The 23,384-nt window shown below is 33.4% G+C and overlaps 1 long non-coding RNA gene across 1 annotated transcript; it reads right to left on the reverse strand.

The window, feature by feature from the left end:
- Positions 1-1,467: 1,467 nt before the first annotated feature.
- Positions 1,468-2,813, reverse strand: LOC144855159 (uncharacterized). Its single transcript, XR_013614757.1, has 3 exons — positions 2,766-2,813; positions 2,618-2,650; positions 1,468-2,038 (listed from the first exon to the last, which is right to left on the reverse strand). It is a non-coding gene; the product is annotated as an uncharacterized LOC144855159 (long non-coding RNA).
- Positions 2,814-23,384: the final 20,571 nt, after the last annotated feature.

The raw sequence follows: 23,384 nt of genomic DNA on the forward strand, positions 1-23,384 counted from the left end.
ACTTGATACAGAAACTATAATCCTATTATCGATAAAATGAATATTAATTATTAATATTGGTAATGGTAACTAATAATAAATAAACTAATTTCCAACATTTAAAAAACACAATTTGCAGAATAAAACCAAAACGGAAACAAAACAACTTTATTTATAAAAATCACACATACTTATTGGCACATGTAAAATAAATTGTAAAAAAAAATGTACTGGCATAACTGACGGCCGCAATAACTGGTGGCTGAAATGATCCCAAAAGAGTTATGTTGTCTGGTACTCGTTGTGTTAACATTAATAATGTCTTTTTCCTTTTCATATAGGCCTAGTGTCTGATGTGTTGATGGAGTAAATGTTCTTGGGCAGCCGGTTGCAGTTTTTCTCTTTTTCTATGGCTATATTGTTCTTAGTTGATGTCATATTCTAAATATGTAATTTGTATTGTCATGACGTTGAAAATATTTAAATAACAATTGTCCATGTGGTTTTTAACATCTTTAGATTCATCAGAGATTCATCTAATGTCCAAATCCAGTAAAAGTATTGGATTATTTTATTGATGATTTGTTCTACTGTACAATCATGTAAGAATTAGAAATCTGGCTACTCGCTCAAAGCTGCTATAGTAATGTACTGTGTTAGGAATACTATTAATTGAATCTAACATACACTGGATAGTTCCTAATTTCAGTCTGTTACAGTATTAATTTTAAGAATTTTATTTATACTACACTAATTGTGCTTCATATTTTCATATTCATACCGGTAATTTTTCCAGCAGGATCAATTACAGGACAATTGTTCTTGTCTTATATGTGATGATTTTTATGTATAAATAAATGATCATAATGTAAAGAAAAATAAATTAGAAACATTGACATTCTAGCTGAAATACTTTGAAATATTTAATCACTGAATAACTTAATAAATTACACTTTAATATTGTGAACATTTCCAAATTGATCAGCTTGTATTATACCATGTACCGTCAATTCTAATAGTAACCCCCCTTCTAGTAGTAACCCAAAGTCAATCTATAATAATAACCCACTGCTACTACTAGTAACCCATGGGGGAGGTTATTATTAGAGTCACAAAAACTATTGAAAAAATGACATTAAGACTGGTCGTTTATTATGCAGCAATAGTTTGAAAATAAGGAGATAATGCATGTTGATCTCGGGAGGATTGAGTGTTTTTGAGTTTATAAAATAAAGTTCAAACAAATTTATTTATTCGTACTGTTTTATTATTTTTCTATGATTTGCTGACCGGAAAAGTTGGGGTGGGTTACTATTTTCAGGTGCCTTACTATTTTCAGGTGCCTAATTTAAGATTAGTAATAATAACCCACTACTCCAATAGTAATCCCCCTCCCCCCCCCCCCACTTCTAATAGTAACCCACCCTAAAAAACAATCAAAAAATAATAACCCAGGGTTACAATTAGAAGATTTATGGAATCAATTAGTTTAAACTAATTAATACATGCTATAGACTATTGTAGCCCAAATATCAAATTACACTTTTAATATTGCAAACATTTCCAAATTGATCAACTTGTAGTATATAACCATGTATCAATTAGTTTAAACTAATTAATCCATGCTATAATCTATAGACTATTGTAGCCCAAATATCAAATTACACTATTATTTATAATAATAACAGCAACCGGGAATCCACAAAATGTTAGGATTCAGCCAAGTAGCCTTTTTTGCAATTAAAATCTCATTACACGGAATCTCTTCGATGTTATAGAACACACTTCTCGTAGGCGTGTTGAATATGCGTGTAATAGCGTGTTGTATAAACGCGCCCTTAGGTGCAACAGCCTGACAAATTGATATGGTAACACTATTAAAAACAAGTATATCAATCAGAACGTTAACATACGTTATGTTATATCTATTTTCAAACCTTTTAAAATCAAAAACTCATCAGCATCATTTTTTCATTCTTAACTTTCATCCTTATAATTATCCAATTTTGAATTGAGAATCCAGGATTTGATGTCAACAATTTCGCTACCTCTTTCTTGCCTGCAAAATGAGAAAAACAAAAATGCATATATTCTATCATCTCTTACAGATGTATTTGTCCTAAATTTGTCCTATTTTGATGTCACATAACATCTATCCACTTGGAATCGAGAAATTGAATATTTGCGACCAACAACCGGCCCATATTTTATAACTACTGTAGAACTGTACTTGTTCAAAAATAACACTATATTGATCTCTTTCCCTTTAATGTTCAACAATATTCCAATTAAAATGCTTAAATACAGAAGTATAGGCCTACAGGTACATAATATGACAACCTCAGACATCCATCCTATATTAGACTGGGTTCCAGCCCGTAAATTTTGGCACATATGGCGTTTTATACGTATAATATAATACTCAGATTTACGCACTGGGGAAATATGTGAAGAAATCGATTTGCAGACCGCAAACATCCGATAAGAATGACGTAGGTTATCATACCATATGTGCCAAATTATTTATCTTTACTATTTACGGGCTGGAACCCAGTCTAATCATATATATGCACTGCTCTTTAACCAATTGAATGCTCTTTGGCATGTGAAGAACGAACCTTTTTAAATATAAACTTACCTGTGAGATCGTCATGGTTGTATAGGTCATCTCCTATAGTAGTAAACAAAAACAATTTATAACATTAATATTTTATACATTTTCGTTCTTGATACATTGTACATTTGTGTTTTCAAATGTTTTGCTGCTAATATTGTAGTAGACTTACCTGATGTTGTGGCAATTTCTAGTTGTCCATAATTATCAGCATCATCTGCTGATAAACAACAATAAAATGTTAAGAATGTAATGTTTACGAAAATCTAATTTGTGTCTGATAAGTGCCATTTCCGGCATCTACAGTTGCACAACTCTTAAACATTTCTTATTACACAGGGACAGATTGGAATGGAAAATGGGACATGGATTAATTAATTGGCTATTGGCTGTTCTTGTGGCCTTGAAGTCTCTGCTGCCTGCTTTTTATTTTGGGCATATACCGCATCACATGCTTGTGCATATCTAGCACTTTCCTGATCTGTGATTTGTGATCATTATCTGTTATTAAAAACAATCCACTTAATATGTTCCCTTATAGAAGTATTTTAACACAACTTGTTATTAAGTTGCAAAATACTGAAATTATAGACTGCCTGAACCCAAAACAAGTAAGTGCCAGACAAAAACATCAGGAAAAGCCTAGAATATTATATTATTCCTTGTTTGACCAATGTTTGACCAATATTTATCCAATTTGAGGTGATTTATACAGCCGATGAAATCAAATTTGAAAGTAGTCTGTAATTGGATTTTTATGGGAGTGACTTGTAGGTACTTTTGGCTAGTCTTCAACATAAGTTGCTCTTAGAGTGGATACGATAGTCTACAATTGAAGATGCTTTTAAAATTGGGGTAGGGGGAAGTATTAATAGAAGGTAGTGGGTTAAATAGAGGGAGAAGTTGCTCTTAGATTGGATACGTCACTAGTCTACAATTGATGGTGATTTTTTAATTATAATGCAGTATTAAATAGAAGATGGATGGTTATAATTAGAGAGAGAACTGCATTGACAATTTGAAAATGACTTATAATTAATTAAAAAATCACCAACCTTGGAATCCAGATGTTCTGCAATATCCGTTGTAAAATCTTCAATTAGATTAAACTGAACATTAAATTTCTCCAAAACTTTTACTGTTGATCTGCGATTGATATGTGGAAAACACCCTCAATGACAGAAAACTCTGTTGAGTTGATACCTTCTAGCGTGGATGAGTTGGAATAAACAATGCTGAATTCAAAGAAGTAACCACTTCCCGACAGATTAATGGCAAGATCAGTGAAGTTGGCCTAGCCATGGATTATATCTACAGTGTTGTTGCTGACGAGCTCTGCATCAGATACTCCTGGGCATTTTCCATGGATGTGAAGAATGTCCCAGATTTTGCACAATTTCAGCCTGAAAAAATAAAAAAATCATTGAATAATTCCTTTTTTTCGTAGAATATTTGTATCAAACCTATGGTGTATTACCAAAGCTTGATAGCCTACAGTATATTGGAGTTTAGAAAGAATTGTGTTAAAACCTACACTGGTATCCAATATAGAGATGCAAGGCTGAACCTCAAATGGATGGTTCTCCATAGCATCAGCCGTAAACGTATACTCATTGTGCTTTGGAATTGATAGATGATTTCTACTCCTTGGTCACTAGATGCCTCTTCTTCAGCTTGCTTCTCAGAATACCTGTGAACCAATTAGTTATGTTGGTTTGTAATGATATAGGCATTATGGTTATGTTTGTTGCACGCCACACATGAGAATACAATTTAAGACTTTGGACAAGACGATACAAGCCAGTTCTATACTACAGTAACTCTACAGAAAACTCTACTTCAACTCATTACTTCTTAAAATGTGACTTACGTTTCATTGCCTGTACTTGGACCTCCTGTTGTATTTGTTGCTCTCACACCCCTTGTTGGGTCTTCAGCTGGGGGAGAAGGATCGGTCATTGCTAATAACCTCAACTTCAAGACTCTCGTACAAAGTACCGGTTTGTGCTGCATTAACAATTTCTGCTTGAAGGTTAACTCATCATGTTCAAGGGTTGAATTGCCTGTAAGGAAAAAATATTAATTATTGTTTAGATATTAAAAGAATAGGTAATTAAATAAAATTCAACTCATTTCTAAACATATGAAACTGAAAAAAGAAGAAATCTGGATAGATTATGTGATACTTTAATATGGTTAAAGAAAGCTATTTACTTATTATATATACCAAACTGGCAAGATTGTTAACAAGATCTTCTTCATAGAAGTCATCAACATCAACAGAAGCCACACCAAAGTCAACCATTATAACCGGTGTAGTGATGATGTCAATTGGGTCACTACCACGTATAAGTATCCAAAGATTCTGCCAATCGCGATCAAAATAGTTTTCGCCATAAATGCTGGAGTCAGGAGTTGGCATGAACTGATCGTTTGGATCTTCTGGAACCCATATTTCTCTTTCTATTAATGGCAATGATGTCGAAAGAGACTTACATTTGATTCACTTATGTCATGGAAACAGCATGTTGAACAAGTAGCTTCTAGAGTATCACAACGTATTGGTATTATTCGTAGATTAAGATATTATATTCCAAATTTTGCTTTAAGACTACTTGCTAATGCAATAGTATTACCTTGTTTTGATTACTGTAGTAATGTTTGGTCAAATTGTAACTTAGAACTTGTTAATCATCTTCAAGTACTTCAAAATAGAGTAGCTAGAATCATTCTTTATGCTGATATGTACACCCCTATAACAGAATTGATGTCCTCACTAAAATGGAAGAGTGTCCATGACAGATGGGAAAATGATTTATTAATTATGCTATTTAAATGCCTACAGGGTTTAGCACCATCTTATTTAACAAATCTATTCAAATTTATGGACACTTAAAAATACAAGAAGTCAATCAACAAAAACTCTAAATGTTCCAGCATGGAACAATATTTATGGAAAGAGAATGTTTAATTATAGAGCATCAACCTTATGGAATAATCTTCCTGTACATATCCGTAAAAATTATGAGACACTTAGTCAAGTTGAATTTAAACATCTTGTATAACTTCTATTGTACATAGTTTTAATATAGCTTTTACTTTTATTTTTCTTGTATTTTTTTTCCAAATCTGGACCTCTTGGGAGACCAGTACTTGTGTATTAAAAGAGCTATTCCAGAATAAAGAAAGATTTGTATTGTATTGTATTGTATATGAACATATCTCCATCCAGCTGCCCGTTATTTGACATGACATAGTGACCTTGATGGTACACATCTAAGCGTTGTGGATTGGCATACCAGATGCCGACAACTATTTTCTGATCTGGAGCTGTGTTCAGGAAATGAAGTCATAACGTTTGAGGATTCGATGAACTCTCATATACATCTCATAAGTCTCTTCAATTGCAACGATAGACATAAATTTTTGTGTAGATTTTAATTTCATACTTTACCTAGAACAATCAATATCAACTAATGAATTCTGCCATCAAAAGTTACAAAAAGACAGTATATGAATTGGTCTACAGTTTACATAGCTGCTGCCCTCAACAAAATTGACTATTTATATCATAAACAACCTTTGAATGGTATTTTTAGTCGCGTGGACGCGACTCTATAGTTCACTATGTCTGTCGGTCTGTCTGTCTGTCGGTCTGTCTGTCGGTCCGGTATCACTATGCGCAGTTTAATCTAGCGAAGTCAATTTTTCACAGTATATTCCTTATGGCCAGGAATCGATGTGGTTATGTTTTCACGGTGCTACGCACGATTTAACGAAATCACGTTTGTAATCATATCTTTACAACCATGAATCATAATTAAATAAAATTTGGTACTCATAAATTTCAGGGCATAAATCATCATATGGCAATACAATTACGTGCGTAGCACATGTAACGCATGCGTACGCGCGCTTAAAATTTTCAAAATTTATTTTCGATGAAATAAGAGTACGTTTCAGGCAATTTTAAGTGTTTACAAAATTTTTGCGCGCGCACTGCGTGTTAAATGTTGTTGCGCACTCTTTTTGCCTGATTTCTGTTTTCTTGACTTACTTTTCATGAAGAAATTACGTTATACGAGCACGTCAAAAGTGACAGGCTACGCACGTGTAAATTAAAAAAATATAAATGTTTTTAAACATTTCAACATTTTTAAACATGTTCAGTAATTTCGGTCAGTATAGTTCACTATGTCGGTTGGTCTGTCGGTCTGTCTGTCGGTCTGTCTGTCGGTCCGGTATCACCATGCATTGTAGCACGCGACTTAATGGCTGTTGGCCTTGTTGTAATAAGTGCCACAAAAGTTCATGCTTACTTTGATTTGAGGGTGGTACAGTATATACCTCCTATAAACTTTTCAACTTTAGCAAAAATGTAGTAGTTTTAAACAAAAAAATTAAAGTAGCCTACAGTACATGAAATAAGTTCCACCTTGTTTTACAAGTTAATAAATATTTAATTCTCCAATTTTTATTTTAAAAAAAGGTAATTTTTAGTTAATTTTTCCAATCACTTTTCATAGACACTATCCCTCCAATTTTTGATGTTTTGTAAAAATAATGCATACCTGTACATATTAATTTAAAAACATTAAACCAGGTCTTTCCTTGTCTGTTCTTGGGTGCCCAGTGCCTTATGAAAAATGTAGTGTAGTGTTCTAAAGCCTTTTGCATTGACTTTGGGGAGGAGGTGTATGGGTCCCAACTTTGATCCACCCAAGACATTTATTTTTCATTCCTGAACAAATAAAGTTTTATTTCAATTTAAATCCATCCTGCCACACATGAGCTTGGACCGTAAATGGAATAAGCATATCGCCTCTGTATGTAATTTGTAATACAATGTAAACCCTGCTATATAAAATATATGAACTCAGGGGAATTTCAATTGTAAACCTTTTTAGCAATCAGAGTATTCATAATAGTTTACTGAAGTGTGACAATAACACTCCTTCACCGTTTATTCTAATATTCCATTAAAGTTGGTGGTACAATAATACATTGTGAAAACAGATAATTTGGAATTGGATTGTGTTTGTACACTCTCTTTAATACCTTATTTCTTTAGACAATCTGCTGTTAACAAAACCCTGCTATTTGGTTCTTTCAATAAAATTAAATTTCAATATTATAAAAATGAGACTGGTAGATAAAGAACAGGGAATTCTATCCATCAGTTGATAATACTGTACATTTTTAAAACAGGTTGATTGTGGTTACTTTTAAATTGGATTGTGTTAATTTGATACTTTTAATACCTTATATAATATCTAGTGTCTGGAATAAGAGAGACATTTTTACACGTTAATTGCTATTAAACAAAACCATGGATTAGAGAATATTCTTTACTTGACAAAACCCTACTTCTTACAGTAGGTCTTTTAATGAAATAAATATAGGTGCAATGACTATGATGAGTAGAAAAAGAAGGGAAAATATGTTAATCAAATAATTCTGTTTAAAAAGAATTTGTTTAAGAAAAAAAAAATTAGTTACACAGTAGTAAAATAGTATTATATTATTGCACTGGTTTTAGTTATTTTGTTAGCTCTTTTAGTATTATTAGTTTCATTACATTGGTCCAGCTGGGTAGCATCCTGGTCCTAGATTTTAGGCCATAAAATAAAAAGTTTGCTGAATGCAGTATATGAATTATATAAATATTACAATCAGGGTCCAATGCACGACTGCAGTAATCAAGACGATTAAGGCAATTCCTTTCCATAATAAAAAAAATAGATATTGTAAATTGTTTACAGTATTTAGTATTAACATCTCCTACAGTGTAGAATATTACCAATCAAAAGATAAAATATTTAAACCAACTTGTTGATTGTTAACATTCAACCTCTATCAGTGAATTCTCACAATAGGGATTTACTTGTTTGAATAGCATTGACGTCAATGCACAATTTCTTTCATTTTATATTTCTTTACTTCTTTCAATTCCTGTTTCACAGCTGAATGCACACATTTAATTTATACCTACTTCATATTTTATAAATAGGGTTTTACACAATTTAACTACAATACAACGTTAACGTTCTGCATAATTTGTGTGTAGATTTTAATTTCATACTTTACCTAGAACAATAAAAATCAACTAATGAATTCTGCCATCAAAAGTTACAAAAAGACAGTATATGAATTGGTTTACATAGCTGCTGTATTTTTGTAATAAGTGTCACAAAAAATCATGCTTACTTTGATACTCTGTATGTTATTTTTAAATACAATGTAAACTCTGCTATATAAAATACATGCACTCAGGCGAATTTCAATTGTAAAGCTTTTTAGCAATCAGAGTATTCATAATAGTTTACTGAAGTGTGATAATAACACTCCTTCGCCGTTTATTCTAATATTCCATTAAAGGTGGTGGTACAATAATACATTGTGAAAACAGATAATTTTGAATTGGATTGTGTTTGTACATTCTCTTTAATACTTTATTTCTTTAGACAACCTGCTGTTAACAAAACCCTGCTATTTGGTTCTTTCAATAAAATTAAATACTGTACATTTTGAAAACAGGTTGGTTGTAGTTACTTTTAAATTGGATTGAGTTACTTTGATACTTATTACCTTATAAAGTATCTAGTGTCCGGAATAAGAGAGACATTTTTACTTGTTAATTGCTATTAAATAAAAACATGGAGTAGAGAATATTCTTTACTTGACAAAACCCTAGTATGACGAGTAAAAATAGAAGGGAAAATATGTTAATCAAATAATTGAAAGAATTTTTGTAAGAAAAAAAAAGTGATTAGTTATAGTAAAATAGTAACGTTATTGCACTGGTTTTAGTTAGTTTGTTAGTTCTTTTAGTATTAGTTTCATTACATTGGTCCAGCTGGGTAGCATCCTGGTCCTAGATTTTAGGCCACAAAATAAAAAGTTTGCTGAACGCAATATATGAATTATATAAATATTACAATCAGGGTCCCATGCACGACTGCAGTAATAAAGACGATTAAGGCAAGACCTTTCCATAAAATAGATATTGTAAATTTTGTACAGTATTTAGTATTAACATCTACTACAGCCCAGACTATTACCAATTAAAAGATAAAATATTTAAACCAACTTGTTGATTGTTAACATTCAACCTGTATCAGAGTATGTTTGAATAGCATTGACGTCAATGCACAATTTCTTTCATTTTATATTTATTTACTTCTTTCAATTCCTGTTTCGCAGCTGAATGCACACATTTAATTTATACCTACTTTCATATTTTATAAATAGTCATTCTGGTTTTACAAAAATTAACTACAATACACAGTTAACTTTCTGCATAATTTTTGTGTAGATTTTAATTTCATACTTTACCTAGAACAATAAAAATCAAATAATGAATTCTGCCATCAAAAGTTACAAAAAGACAGTTTATGAATTGGTCGACAGTTTACATAGCTGCTGCCCTCAACAAAATTGACCGTTTATTTGAATATCATAAACAACCTTTGGATGTTATTTTTGTAAGTGCCACAAAAGTTCATGCTTACTTTGATATGAGGGCAGTATATACCTCCTAGTGTAAACTTTTCATTGCAAAAATGTAGTAGTTTTAAACAATAATATTAAAGTAGCCTACAGTACATTATCATTATTACTCCAAATACTTCATGTATGAAGAAAAACTCCAGTAACAGTGTGTTCATTATTTGTACTATAATGTGTTTTAATAATAACAAAAACATACATGCCAACATGGCAGACTTCCATATTTTAGACTCGTCTCCCGGCCTAACATTTTGCTCCAGGTTTTCCACATTTTCTCCCAGATTACAAAGATAACTGAATTTTGATGTATATGTGTTGTTTTCTACATTAAAAATAACAAAAAGGCTTACACACACGCACATTTACGATATTTAAGCCATTGTACGACCATCTGCGGCCATAATTTTTTTCTGAACGGAAAGGGGATTCACCTCACATAGCCATCACGCAATATCGCTTGTGAAGTCACACGAAACTGCACTATTTACCTCTCGCTAATAGATAGAGGGCGTTGTTTACCTTAAAAACACTACCCTCCCATTTTCTTAACTTCTGATGTTGGCATATGTATGCAAAAATCAGATTTCTACTTCCGAACAATTTTTATTTAATAAGCGAACAAACTAAATCAGTATTAATTATTGTTCTTTTTTTGTATTGTAAATCAATTACTAGGCTATCTAGTATTATTTCGAGGATAGCAACAAACAGAGAAATCAATTTACATCGGTAATTGCAATTAATACACACAGGCAGGCGTAATAGGCCTACATCCAGTGTGCATGGTACAGTCCGAGTTGATTTGATGCTGAATGCATGCATGGGCCTAGCCTAGCTATAATAATATAGAGGCTTTTTAGTAGAGCCTAGTATGGGCGCCTACTCGCCAACCTCCTCTTGTCAGGAGTCCTGACAAGTTTCTGAGTATCTTTTCGAAATTAAATAAAGGCACCGTTTACTAAATAAAAAGTTTGATTATAAAACATTATTTTAATTCCTTACCTCTAGGCCTCCTACGTCTAGGCCCAGATACGTCTTTGAAATTAGAACACGTGCATCCAGGGACGTATTATTATGGCATTCACTTTATCAATATTAGTAACACAATTCAGAGACCAAAATGGTGCCTATCAAAGTCTTCCTCTATCATCATCAGGAAGTAGATCACTGTGTATACTGTTGTCGTCATTTATATCTAAAATCATCAGGAAGTAGATCACTATGTATACTGTTGTCATTTATATCTAAAATCATCAGGAAGTAGATCACTGTGTATACTGTTGTCGTCATTTATATCTAAAATCATCAGGAAGTAGATCACTATGTATACTGTTGTCGTCATTTATATCTAAATCATCAGGAAGTAGATCACTATGTATATAACTGTTGTCGTCATTTATATCTAAACTCATCAGGAAGTAGGATTTCGATCCAAGTCGGCCCTAAACCGTCTCGGCCAAAGTCAAGTCGGCCCCAAGTCAAGTCGGCCCCAAGTCAACTCGGCCTCACGTCAACTCGGCCAAAAAATAATCGGTCAACTCAACTTTTCAGTGTATGCATATCCATTTGATTAGGCGACAACATCTGAAACCAATTCGTAGCTGCGCCTCCCTGCGCCTTTGGAGGCTTTTCGATATCTACAACTGCTAGGCCCTACGTGTTTTTGCTGACCGGGGGATTCCCCTTTTTTAAAAACGCAAATAATCATGGACAAAAACGAGGCACGCCAAAACGATGTACGATCATTTTTTTTATGGCCAAATGGTGGAACGATTTCGATCCAAGTCGGCCCTAAACCGTCTCGGCCAAAGTCAAGTCGGCCCCAGGTCAACTCGGCCCCAAGTCAACTCGGCCCCACGTCAACTCGGCCCCAAGTCAACTCGGCCTCACGTCAACTCGGCCAAAAAATAATCGGTCAACTCGGCCCCATTAAAGTATGGAACGCAAAAAGTGCAAAGGAAGGGGATTGATATTTCTTCACATTTTTTTTACCTATGAATAATTCTGACTTTTAATGAATATTAATATTTAGACAATGATACATTTAGCAACAAAAATAAAATTGATAAGCAATCATTATTAGTATTACTTATTACAATGAACATTTGGATAATAAATAGGAACACATTGTAGGCCCAATAATGATGATGCACGTACGTCGGCGCGTATGTTCGTTCGTGCGTCAAAATTCAATCATGTCCGATATGCGAGGACATGAACTATTATTATTAATTAGATTGTTTGGTTGAATCATTGAGGTATAAAATATTAATGTTAACTATATGGTTGAATCACGCGTAGATTTTTTTCAGTGTATGCATATCCATTTGATTAGGCGACAACATCTGAAACCAATTCGTAGCTGCGCCTCCCTGCGCCTTTGTTTGGTAGCTATTTCGATATCTACAACTGCTACGTGTTTTCGCTGACCGGGGGATTCCCCTTTTTTTAAAACGCAAATCATGGACAAAAACGAGGCACGCCAAAACGATGTACGATCATGTTTTCTATGGCCAAATGGTGGAACGTAGGCCTACGTCTTAGATTTATTAAAATGCTGTACCTGCACGTGTTTTTGTAACACGCGGGTACTTAAGTTAATATGTGAAATTAAAGCTCGGAAAGAGCGCACCCTGTAAATAAAAACTAACGAATAAAACGCCCTCTACATAGATTATTGACCACTTCCAAAGATCTTATTTTTTGTGTAGTATATTTGTTTATATTTGTTATTCTGTACTTTGTTTAACAAAAAAGAGTAAATTTCCAGCTCACGGTAGGCCTACGTCTTCGATTTATTAAAATGCTGTACCTGCACGTGTTTTTGTAACACGCGGGTACTTCTATTCATATCGGCAATGAGATCATTTTTTATATGAGTATTTTTCTTATTTCTTCATTTTTTTTAAAGCGTGGATAGTAATAATCATAATAATATTAAGCACTTTTTGCGTTCCATACTTTATTGTGGCCGAGTTGACCGATTAGTTTTTGGCCGAGTTGACGTGAGGCCGAGTTGACTTGAGGCCGAGTTGACTTGAGGCCGAGTTGACTTGGGGCCGACTTGACGTGGGGCCGATTTGACTTTGGCCGAGACGGTTTAGGGCCGACTTGACCTGCACCCGGTGGAACGTAGGCCTAGGCCAACGTCTTCAATTTACTAAAATGCGGTACCTGCACGTGTTTTTGTAACACGCGGGTACTTCTATTCATATCGGTAATGAGATCATTTTTTTTATATGAGTATGTTTCTTATTTCTTCATTTTTTAAAAGCGTGGATAGTAATAATCATAATAATATTAAGCACTTTTTGCGTTCCATACTTTAATGGGGCCGAGTTGACCGATTAGTTTTTGGCCGAGTTGACGTGAGGCCGAGTTGACTTGAGGCCAAGTTGACTTGAGGCCGAGTTGACTTGGGGCCGACTTGACGTGGGGCCGACTTGACTTTGGCCGAGACGGTTTGGGGCCGACTTGACCTGCACCCGGAAGTAGATCACTATGTATACTGTTGTTGTCATTTATATCTAAAATCATCAGAAAGTAGATCACTATGTATACTGTTGTCGTCATTTATATCTAAAATCATCAGGAAGTAGATCACTATGTATACTGTTGTCATTTATATATAAAATCATCAAGAAGTAGATCACTATGTATACTGTTGTTCATTAATATCTAAAATCATCAGGAAGTAGATCACTATGTATACTGTTGTCGTCATTTATATCTAAAATCATCAGGAAGTAGATCACTATGTATACTGTTGTCGTCATTTATATCTAAAATCATCAGGAAGTAGATCACTATGTATACTGTTGTCGTCATTTATATCTAAAATCATCAGGAAGTAGATCACTATGTATACTGTTGTCATCATTTATATCTAAAACGTCAATAAATAAAACTAAAACAAAGAAAACAATATACTCTCATATACATTTTTAATCCATTTTATTCATTTCTTCAACATATTTGATAGAAATACAACATTAATTGATTGATTTACTGCAAGAATTTAATTGTAATTTATAGATTCAGAAAAAATGACTTAAAAGCAAGAGATCTGTGCACAGTATAAATATATACTTCAACATTAAACTTAACTACAAATACAAGATATAAAATGACTTAAAGCAAGTGATCTGTGCACAGTATAAATATATACTTCAATATTAAACTTAACTACAAATACAAGATATAAAATGACTTAAAAGCAAGTGATCTGTGCACAGTATAAATATATATTTCAACATTAAACTTAACTACAAATACAAGATATAAAATGACTTAAAAGCAAGTGATCTGTGCACAGTATAAATATATACTTCAATATTAAACTTAACTAAAAATACAAGATATAAAATGACTTAAAAGCAAGTGATCTGTGCACAGTATAAATATATACTTCAACATTAAACTTAACTACAAATACAAGATATAAAATGACTTAAAGCAAGTGATCTGTGCACAGTATAAATATATACTTCAACATTAAACTTAACTACGAATACAAGATTTAAAATGACTTAAAAGCAAGTGATCTGTCACAGTATAAAAATAATACTTTATCACGATTAAATTACAATATAAAAGAATCCTATTTAAGGAACACTACTTATATGCCCTGGCACTTGGATATCAATATACTGAGAGAGTATAACAATATACATCATTACCATACTAAACTACAAAAACCAGACATGATATTAAAAAAAAAACAAACTTATACACAATCAAGTAGAATTAAGATATATACAGCAGAATCCTATTTAAGGGAGGCTTTTGAGACCAATACAAATAACTCTTTTAAAATTAAATAGGAGAGTTTCTTCCGAATAGTTAAGCAACAGTTTTCATTAGTTCAGACAATATGTTCAGATAATGAGTTGTGTCCTTCAAGTATGACTTTAGACTTTAGAAATTATACTCCAGTAAGGTAATGCAAAGTGATATCTCTGCTCCGTTTTATGAACAAGGGCAACGATTTCCAACGTATCTATAATATTTCTGCCCTGCTTCAATGGGAGCAAGGGCAACGATTTTCAACGTATCTATAATATTTCTGCCCTGCTTCAATAGGAGCAAGGGCAACGATTTTTATGTAAGCATAATATTTCTGCCCTGCTTCAATAGGAGCAAGAGCAACGATTTCCAACGTATCAATGATATTTCTGCCCTGCTTAAATAGGAGCAAGGGCAACGATTGTCAACGTATCTATAATATTTCTACCCTGCTTAAATAGGAGCAAGGGCAACGATTTTCAACGTATCTATAATATTTCTGCCCTGCTTCAATAGGAGCAAGAGCAACGATTGTCAACGTATTTATCATATTTCTGCCCTGCTTAAATAGGAGCAAGGACAACGATTTTCAACGTATCTATACTATTTCTGCCCTGCTTCAATAGGAGAAAGAGCAATGATTGTCAACGTATCTATAATATTTCTGCCCTGCTTCAATAGGAGCAAGAGCAACGATTGTCAACGTATTTATCATATTTCTGCCCTGCATCAATAGGAGCAAGGGCAACGGTTTTTAACGTATCTATAATATTTCTGCCCTGCTTCAATAGGAGCAAGAGCAACGATTGTCAACGTATCTAGTCTATATTATGTATAGATATCATATTTCTGCCCTGCTTCAGGGCAACGTTTCTCAACGTATCGTAGTAAACAACTTTCAGCTAGTCAGCTGTAGAATTCTCTGAATTAGTTCTTTCTTTTGTTTTCGTACTTTACTCAACAACAATACAGAAAAAAATATGGTAATAATACATGGAGATGGTCCCATTGATATGTAAGGCGTTCCAATAAAGAATACTTCTCTTCGTAATTGTCCCAACTTCGCAGGGAAAGGGCTAATGCCAGTTATCCAGATAAGCAGGCATGTAATAGACACAAATATCATGTCTTAAATCCATAGTACATATAACGTAAATAATGCAATTTTAAAATGTACTGTGGTTGTGCTGGTACAAAATCACTCCTCATCTAATCTAATTGTAAAGCCTTCTAACCAGCATAATCCTTATTTAACCCACACCGAAGACTGGCTTTATAGCATTCTAGTATTATTTATTAGCATCCACCATAAGGAGCTGATTTATAAATAAATAATATAACTCCATTGCTCCCCTTAACAAAGACAAGACACAATCACCCCTTCATGATATTTTCTGATGAATATATGAAACACTGACTTTTTAATGAATACAGCCAGGGATTTAGGTTAGGTTATGTATTACAGACTTGTCTTGCTATAGAAAAAAGTCCTTTTTCAGTATGATAACAATGGTTCTATTTTAATCAACTTATTTGATTCTTATTAAGTTTAAAAATTATTATATTAAATAAATTATTCCTTCTTTACACTTTGCCTTTTTCAGAACGATATTATAAAAATTTATATATAAAAAAAAATTATTTAAAAAATGTAATATTAGATTCACTTTAGATTTGGTTGCAATTTTTTTAATTGAATTAATGTCTTGGTCATCAGAGATGTCAGTGTTTTCTAGACCTGTCTTTGTATAATCTGATTTTTGATCTTCTTCTAAATCTGAGTTTTCATTTCCTAAAGTTGTCTAAATCTGAGTTTTCATTTCTATAAGTTGTCTAAATCCGAGTTTTTACTTCCTAATTGGTCTAAATCTGAGACTGGATTAGAAAACAAATTATGACTACCACTGATCCATTCTAATTTAGCAACTGATGTTTTATCTGTGATATCTGAAAGGTCATTGCCCTTCAGATTCAGCATACCTTTTTTCAATACTATTCCATTCCTTTCACATTCATTCAATATAGACATTATAATACCATCTGGAAGATTGCAATTTTCCAAACTGAGGTGTTCCAGAAATGGCGAGAACTGTAGCAAACCACCTAATGTGGATACTACAAGGTTAAGTCCACTTAAATCTAAATCACTCCATGTCAACTTACTGTCATTAACCTTACAGATATCTACAACTTCTTGTAGGATATCAACTGACAGGCTATAATCATGTCATTTAAAGTGTCATAATTCATACAAATCACCAACCTAAAAAGTGAAAGGTTATCAATATCTGAAAGATCGTTTCCATGTAGATCAAACATGCCAGGTTTCAATACCACTTTATTCTTATCACATTCATTCAATAAATCTTTTATAATACTACCAGAAAGATTGTCTAATGTTAAAACATTCTAGGTTTGGCAATTTCTCATATCAAGATGTTGCACTTCGGGAGAGAATTTGAAAAAACAAGCTAATTTTGATACCTTAATTGAGATTAAGTTAAGCCCACTTAATTTTAACGTTTTCAATGTTAATATGCTACCATTTTCATCCCATACATACATAAGACTTTTTAGGTTATAAAACTAGGCTATAATCACACCACTATTCAGAAACAGAACACTCAATCAACTTTAAATTTATCAACCTAAATAGTGTACTACCATCAATATCTGAAAGATTGTTTCCTCGTAGATCAAGCATGCCAGGTTTCAATACAACATTGTTTTTATCACATTCATTGGATAAATCTTTTAAAATACTACTTGACAGATTGCAATAACTTATGTCAAGATGTTGTAGTTGTGGAGAGAATTTTAATAAACAAGCCAGTTTTGATCCTTCAATTGAAGATATATCAAGCCCACTTAAATTCAAAATATACAAATTCAATATCCTACAATATTCATAACAGGCATCTATAAAACTTCTGAGATTATTAACTGACATGTTATAATCATTCCATACAAAATACTCTATAGGCCAGATTATAATAATATTGATCAGTACTTTTGGAAATTAGATGCATCAACCTAAAAAGTGAAACATCATCAATTTCTGACAGATCTGTAGTACAACTTAAATACCTGACAAATACCACATTGTTTTTATCACATTCGTTCAATAAATCTTTCATAATAGTATCTGAGAGATGACAATTACTCATATCAAAATATTGTAGTTGTGGAGAGGATATTAATAAACAAGCTAATTTGGATCCTTCAATTGAAGATAGGTTAATCCCACTTAAACTCAACCTTTTCCAATTCAATATCCTACCATGGACATTAGTGGAATCTACAAGACTTATCAGGTTATCAACAGATAGGCAATAATACCACCATTCAAAAATATAATCATTATTATCAATTAGATTTACCAATTTAAATAGTGAAACACCATCAATATGTGAAAGATTGTTTCCTCTTAGATCAAGCATGCTTGGTTTTAATACCACATTGTTTTTATCACATTCAATCAATAAATCTTTTATAATACTACCTGAGATACAGCAATATCTCAGACCGAGATGTTTTAGTTGGGGTGAGAATATTAATAAACAAGCCAATTTTGATCCTTCAATTGAAGATAGGTCAAGCCCACTTAAATTTAAATAACTCCATGTCAATAACCTACTATGTTCATAACAGGCATCTACAAGACTTTTCAGGTTGTCAACTGACATTTTATAATAACACCATTTAAAATTGTAAGCATAATGATCAATTAAGTTCACCAACCTAAAAAGTGAAACACCATCAATATCTGATAGATTATTTCCCTTCAACACAAGCAAGTCTGGTTTCAATACCACATTGTTTTTATCACATTCATTCAATAAATCTTTTATAATACTACCTGAAAGATGACAATTACTCATATCAAGATGTTGTAGTTGTGGACAGAATTTTAATAAACAAGCTAATTTTGATCCTTCAATTGAAGATAGGTCAAGCCCGCTAAAATCAATCTCTTCACATATCAATATCCTACCATGTTCATCCCATGTATCTACAAGACGTTTTAGGTTATCAACTGGACTGGACTGAAAATCAAAAAGATGTATGGAGTTGCTATTGCCATCAAACAGTCACCCCATATCAAAGTGTCTAATGTTTATTATGTATATGAACGTCTAATGGCAATAGACGTCACAATAAAAAATTGTAAATTAAGAATTGTGTCTGCGTACTCTCCTACGGAATCCGGTTCAGAATCATCAAAGGATATTTTCTATGCAAAACTCTCCAAAGTAACAAGAGTCGAGAACAACACAAAACTCTTACTGATGGGAGACTTTAATGCAACATCAACAATAACAACCAGAAAATCACTCTTTGATGGAAACCTACATAGATTTCAAGACACAGATGACATTAGTAACGACAATGGCACAAGACTCATCAACTACTGCTCTGACTTCAAGCTATGCATACTGAACACCTGGTTTGACCATTCAAACGTTCATCGGATCACTTGGCATAGCAACGATGGTGTTACAAAGAAAACACTAGATTACAACATATGTGATCACTGGTTGAGGAAGTATGTTACTGACACAAGAGTCTATAACAACTATTATCTTTCGTCTGATCATAGAATCCTTGTGAGTAATATGACAACACCAGCCAACAAAGCAGCCAGGTGGAAGAAGCATAAAAAGAAAAAACAGAGCAAAAGAGCCAACATGAGTAAACTTAAAGATCGAGAAGTAAGAAATAATGTTAAAACAAAGATAGAAGAAGAAATTAATAAAATTAATAAAATTACTTCTCCTGAAAAGACAACAACCACTACATCAACTGAGCGCTATACAACACTTATGACAGTGCTAAATAAGGCAGTTGAAGAAGTCCCGAAGAAAACAAGAAACCAAAATGCTCATCCCTGGGATGGTGATGAAAGACTACAACAGCTTATAAAAGAAAGAAAGAATATTAACAAAAGCACAGTTACCTACAAAGAAGAGGAGATCAAGGCTATGCAGAAAGCAATTAAGATAAGGGTTAAGGAACTACGGAATGAATATTTGTATGAAGAAGCAAGCAAGTTAAATGAAGCCCACCAAAATAGAAAAATATTTGATTTATGGAGAAAAGCTAAGGAGCACGGTGATGTTATAAGAAAAGCACCAAAGCCTATAAAATGTCCTGGATTACGTGAACACTTTAAAGATCACTTTAATCCAGACCAATCTAGCCTTAAAATCCCAGATGAAATTAGCACACCTCCAGAATATATTATCAACCTGAGACAACCAGAATTTGAGATAGACAATGAACCTCCGTCCAAGAAAGAAATTATTGATGCAATCGGACATCTAAAAGGTCGCAAAGCTACCCTAGATGTCGCTTCTGAAATGTTGCAAGTCGCCACAGAGAACCCAGTATTCGTCGACCATGTACATAGACTGTTTGAGGAAATTTGGAGAACGAAAGAAGTACCAAGTGATTGGGGACTGTCCAAATTAACAACCATTTGGAAAAAAAAAGGCAGTCCACTTGATCCATCAATGTATAGAGGAATATCGATTGGGTCTACATTTTCAAAGATACTTATGGTTATCATTCTTTCACGTTTTTCCATCTTTTATGAAAGTCAACTTCTACGCACACAGTTTGGATTCAGGTCCAACAGAGGGTGCAATGATGCTATATATGTAATCAAGCAGATCCAGGAAATTGCGTATCGCTCAAATCGCAAACTCTATACATGCTTCATTGATTTAACAGCAGCATTCGACCATGTGAATCGTAATCTTCTTTTCCTAAGCGTTCGTAATAGGTTTCACTTAAACCAGTCTACTACTATGATTGACATTATACAATCACTGTACAGCTCAACGAAAGCATACCTTGCTGACGACGATCCGAGTGATGATAAGTTCGAAACATCTTCTGGGGTGCGACAGGGTGGTATTGAGAGTACCAGCATGTTTAACCAATATTTTGATTACGTTATTAGAGTGTTCAAACAACGCTGTAAAGATGCTAGTTTGGATGGCCTAATGATACAATACCTAATTCCTATTGAAGCTACAAATCGTGCTCAAAGACGTAAAGCACCATCAAGGGGCATCTATGACGACTTTGAAAGTGGCTATGCTGATGACTTTGCTGTAAGCTCCTGGTCACAAGAAGAACTGCAAACCATTGTGAACATCTTGAATAAAGTTTGTCTGGAATTTGGTCTAAGAATTAGTGCCCCCAAAACAGAAACCATTATATGGAACTGGAAAGAGGAAGTTGAAGAATACCCAAGATGCATCATACAAATTGGCGGCGTACACATTAACAACGTAACACACTTTAGATACCTTGGTGTATGGGCTACCTACAATGATGTTCATATTGGAGATCAAGAAGTAAAATACAGAATCAATTCAGCCAAAGGAGCATTTGCAGAGAATAGAGCATTGCTTACCAACAGAACGATCCACTTACAAACAAGAATGATGTTTCTTAATGGTCTAGTTAGGAGTAGACTCACCTATGGTTGCCATGCTTGGAGGGCAACAGGAAGTGAAATGTCCAAACTTAGCACAACATACAAAACCTTCCTAAGAAGAATGCTAGTGAATGGCTTTCAAAGAGTCTGCCCACCAAACCATGTAGACATATCCTCAGATGAAGAAACAGATGAAAACTATATAGACTGGCGTTACGTTATTGATAATGACGATCTCTACAAAATTACTGGCTGTCAACCGCTAGAAGAATATGTCTACAAGCAACAATTCAACTGGATCGGACATGTAATTAGAAAAGAAAATGAAGATCCTACAAAAATTCTTACTTTTCACACAACCCAAAGTAAACGAAGAGGTCGGAAGATACCATCAATACTTGATAGAGTTGTACAACAAAGTCAACTTACTAGATGCAACTTCATTAGAGCCTGCTTCAACAGAAATTTATAATTCCCAGCAATGTTTTAACTGTATATATGAACTGTTTATAAGTTGTTTTGAGACTGTGTAATTTGGTAGTAGTCACTCTCATACTGTAGGCCTACATTTAAAAGTAACACATCCAAATGCCAACTTTAAGTCAATGGCTACCAGATGTCTCTGTGAGACGGTTATTTGAACCAGTACCAGTACCAGTGTTAGGCAATAATCACACCAACAATAAGAAGCAAAAAAATTCCTGCAAGAAAGATCCACTAGCATAAAAAATGAAAAACCATCAATTTCTGAAAGATCATTTCCTGTTAGGTCAATCATGATATGTTTCAACACCACATTGTTTTTATCACATTCATTCAATAAATCTTTCATAATACTACCTGAAAGATGGCAATTACTCATATCAAGATGTTCAAGTTGTGGAGAGAATTTTAATAAACAAGCTAATTTTGATCCTTTAATTGAAGATAGGTCAAGCCCACTTAAATTCAACTTTTTCCATGTCAATATCATACTATGTTCATCCCATGTATTTACAAGACGTTTTATATTTTCAACTGAGAAGCTATAATCACACCACCAGTCAGACGTCCAACAATCCATGCAATGAAGATCCACCAACCTAAAAAATGAAACACCACCAATATCTGAAAGATTGTTTCCCTTTAGATCAAACATGCCAGGTTTCAGATCCAGTTTGTTTTTATCACATTCATTCAATAAATCTTTTATAATACTACCTGAGAGATGGCAATTTCTCATATGAAGATGTTGTAGTTGCGGACAGAATTTTAATAAACAAGCTAATTTTGATCCTTCAATTGAAGATAGGTCAAGCCTGCTTAAATCAATCTCTTCACATATCAATATCCTACCATGTTCATCCCATGTATCTACGAGATGTTTTAGGTTATCAACTGTTAGGCAATAATCACACCACCAATAAGAAGCAAAAAAATTCCTGCAAGAAAGATCCACTAGCATAAACAGTGAAAAACCATCAATTCCTGAAAGATCATTTCCTGTTAGGTCAATCATAATATGTTTCAATACCACATTATTTGTATCACATTCATTCAATAAATCTTTTATAATACTACCTGAGAGATTGCAATTTCTCATATGAAGATGTTGCAGTTGTGGAGAGAATTTTAATAAACAAGCTAATTTTGATCCCTCTATTGAAGCTAAGTTAATCCCACTTAAATCCAACTGTTCCCATGTCAATATCCTATCATGTTCATAACAGGCATCTGCAAGACCTCTTAGGTTTCCAAATGACAAGCTATAATCTTTCCATTTAAAAGTAGAATAATTCATACAATTTGAATCTACCAACTTAAATAGTGTACCATCAATACCTGACAAATCGTTTTTCTCTAGATCAAGCATGCCAGGTTTCAATACCACTTTGTTTTTATCACATTCATTGAATAAATCTTTCATAATAGTACCTGAGAGATGACAATTACTCATATTAAGATGTTGTAGTTGTGGAGAGAATTTTAATAAACAAGCTAATTTTGATCCTTCAATTGAAGCTAGGTTAATGCCACTTAAACTCAACCTTTTCCAATTCAATATCCTAC

Source organism: Antedon bifida, chromosome 11, assembly GCF_963402885.1.
Source record: "Antedon bifida chromosome 11, ecAntBifi1.1, whole genome shotgun sequence".
Lineage (NCBI taxonomy): Eukaryota > Metazoa > Echinodermata > Crinoidea > Comatulida > Antedonidae > Antedon > Antedon bifida.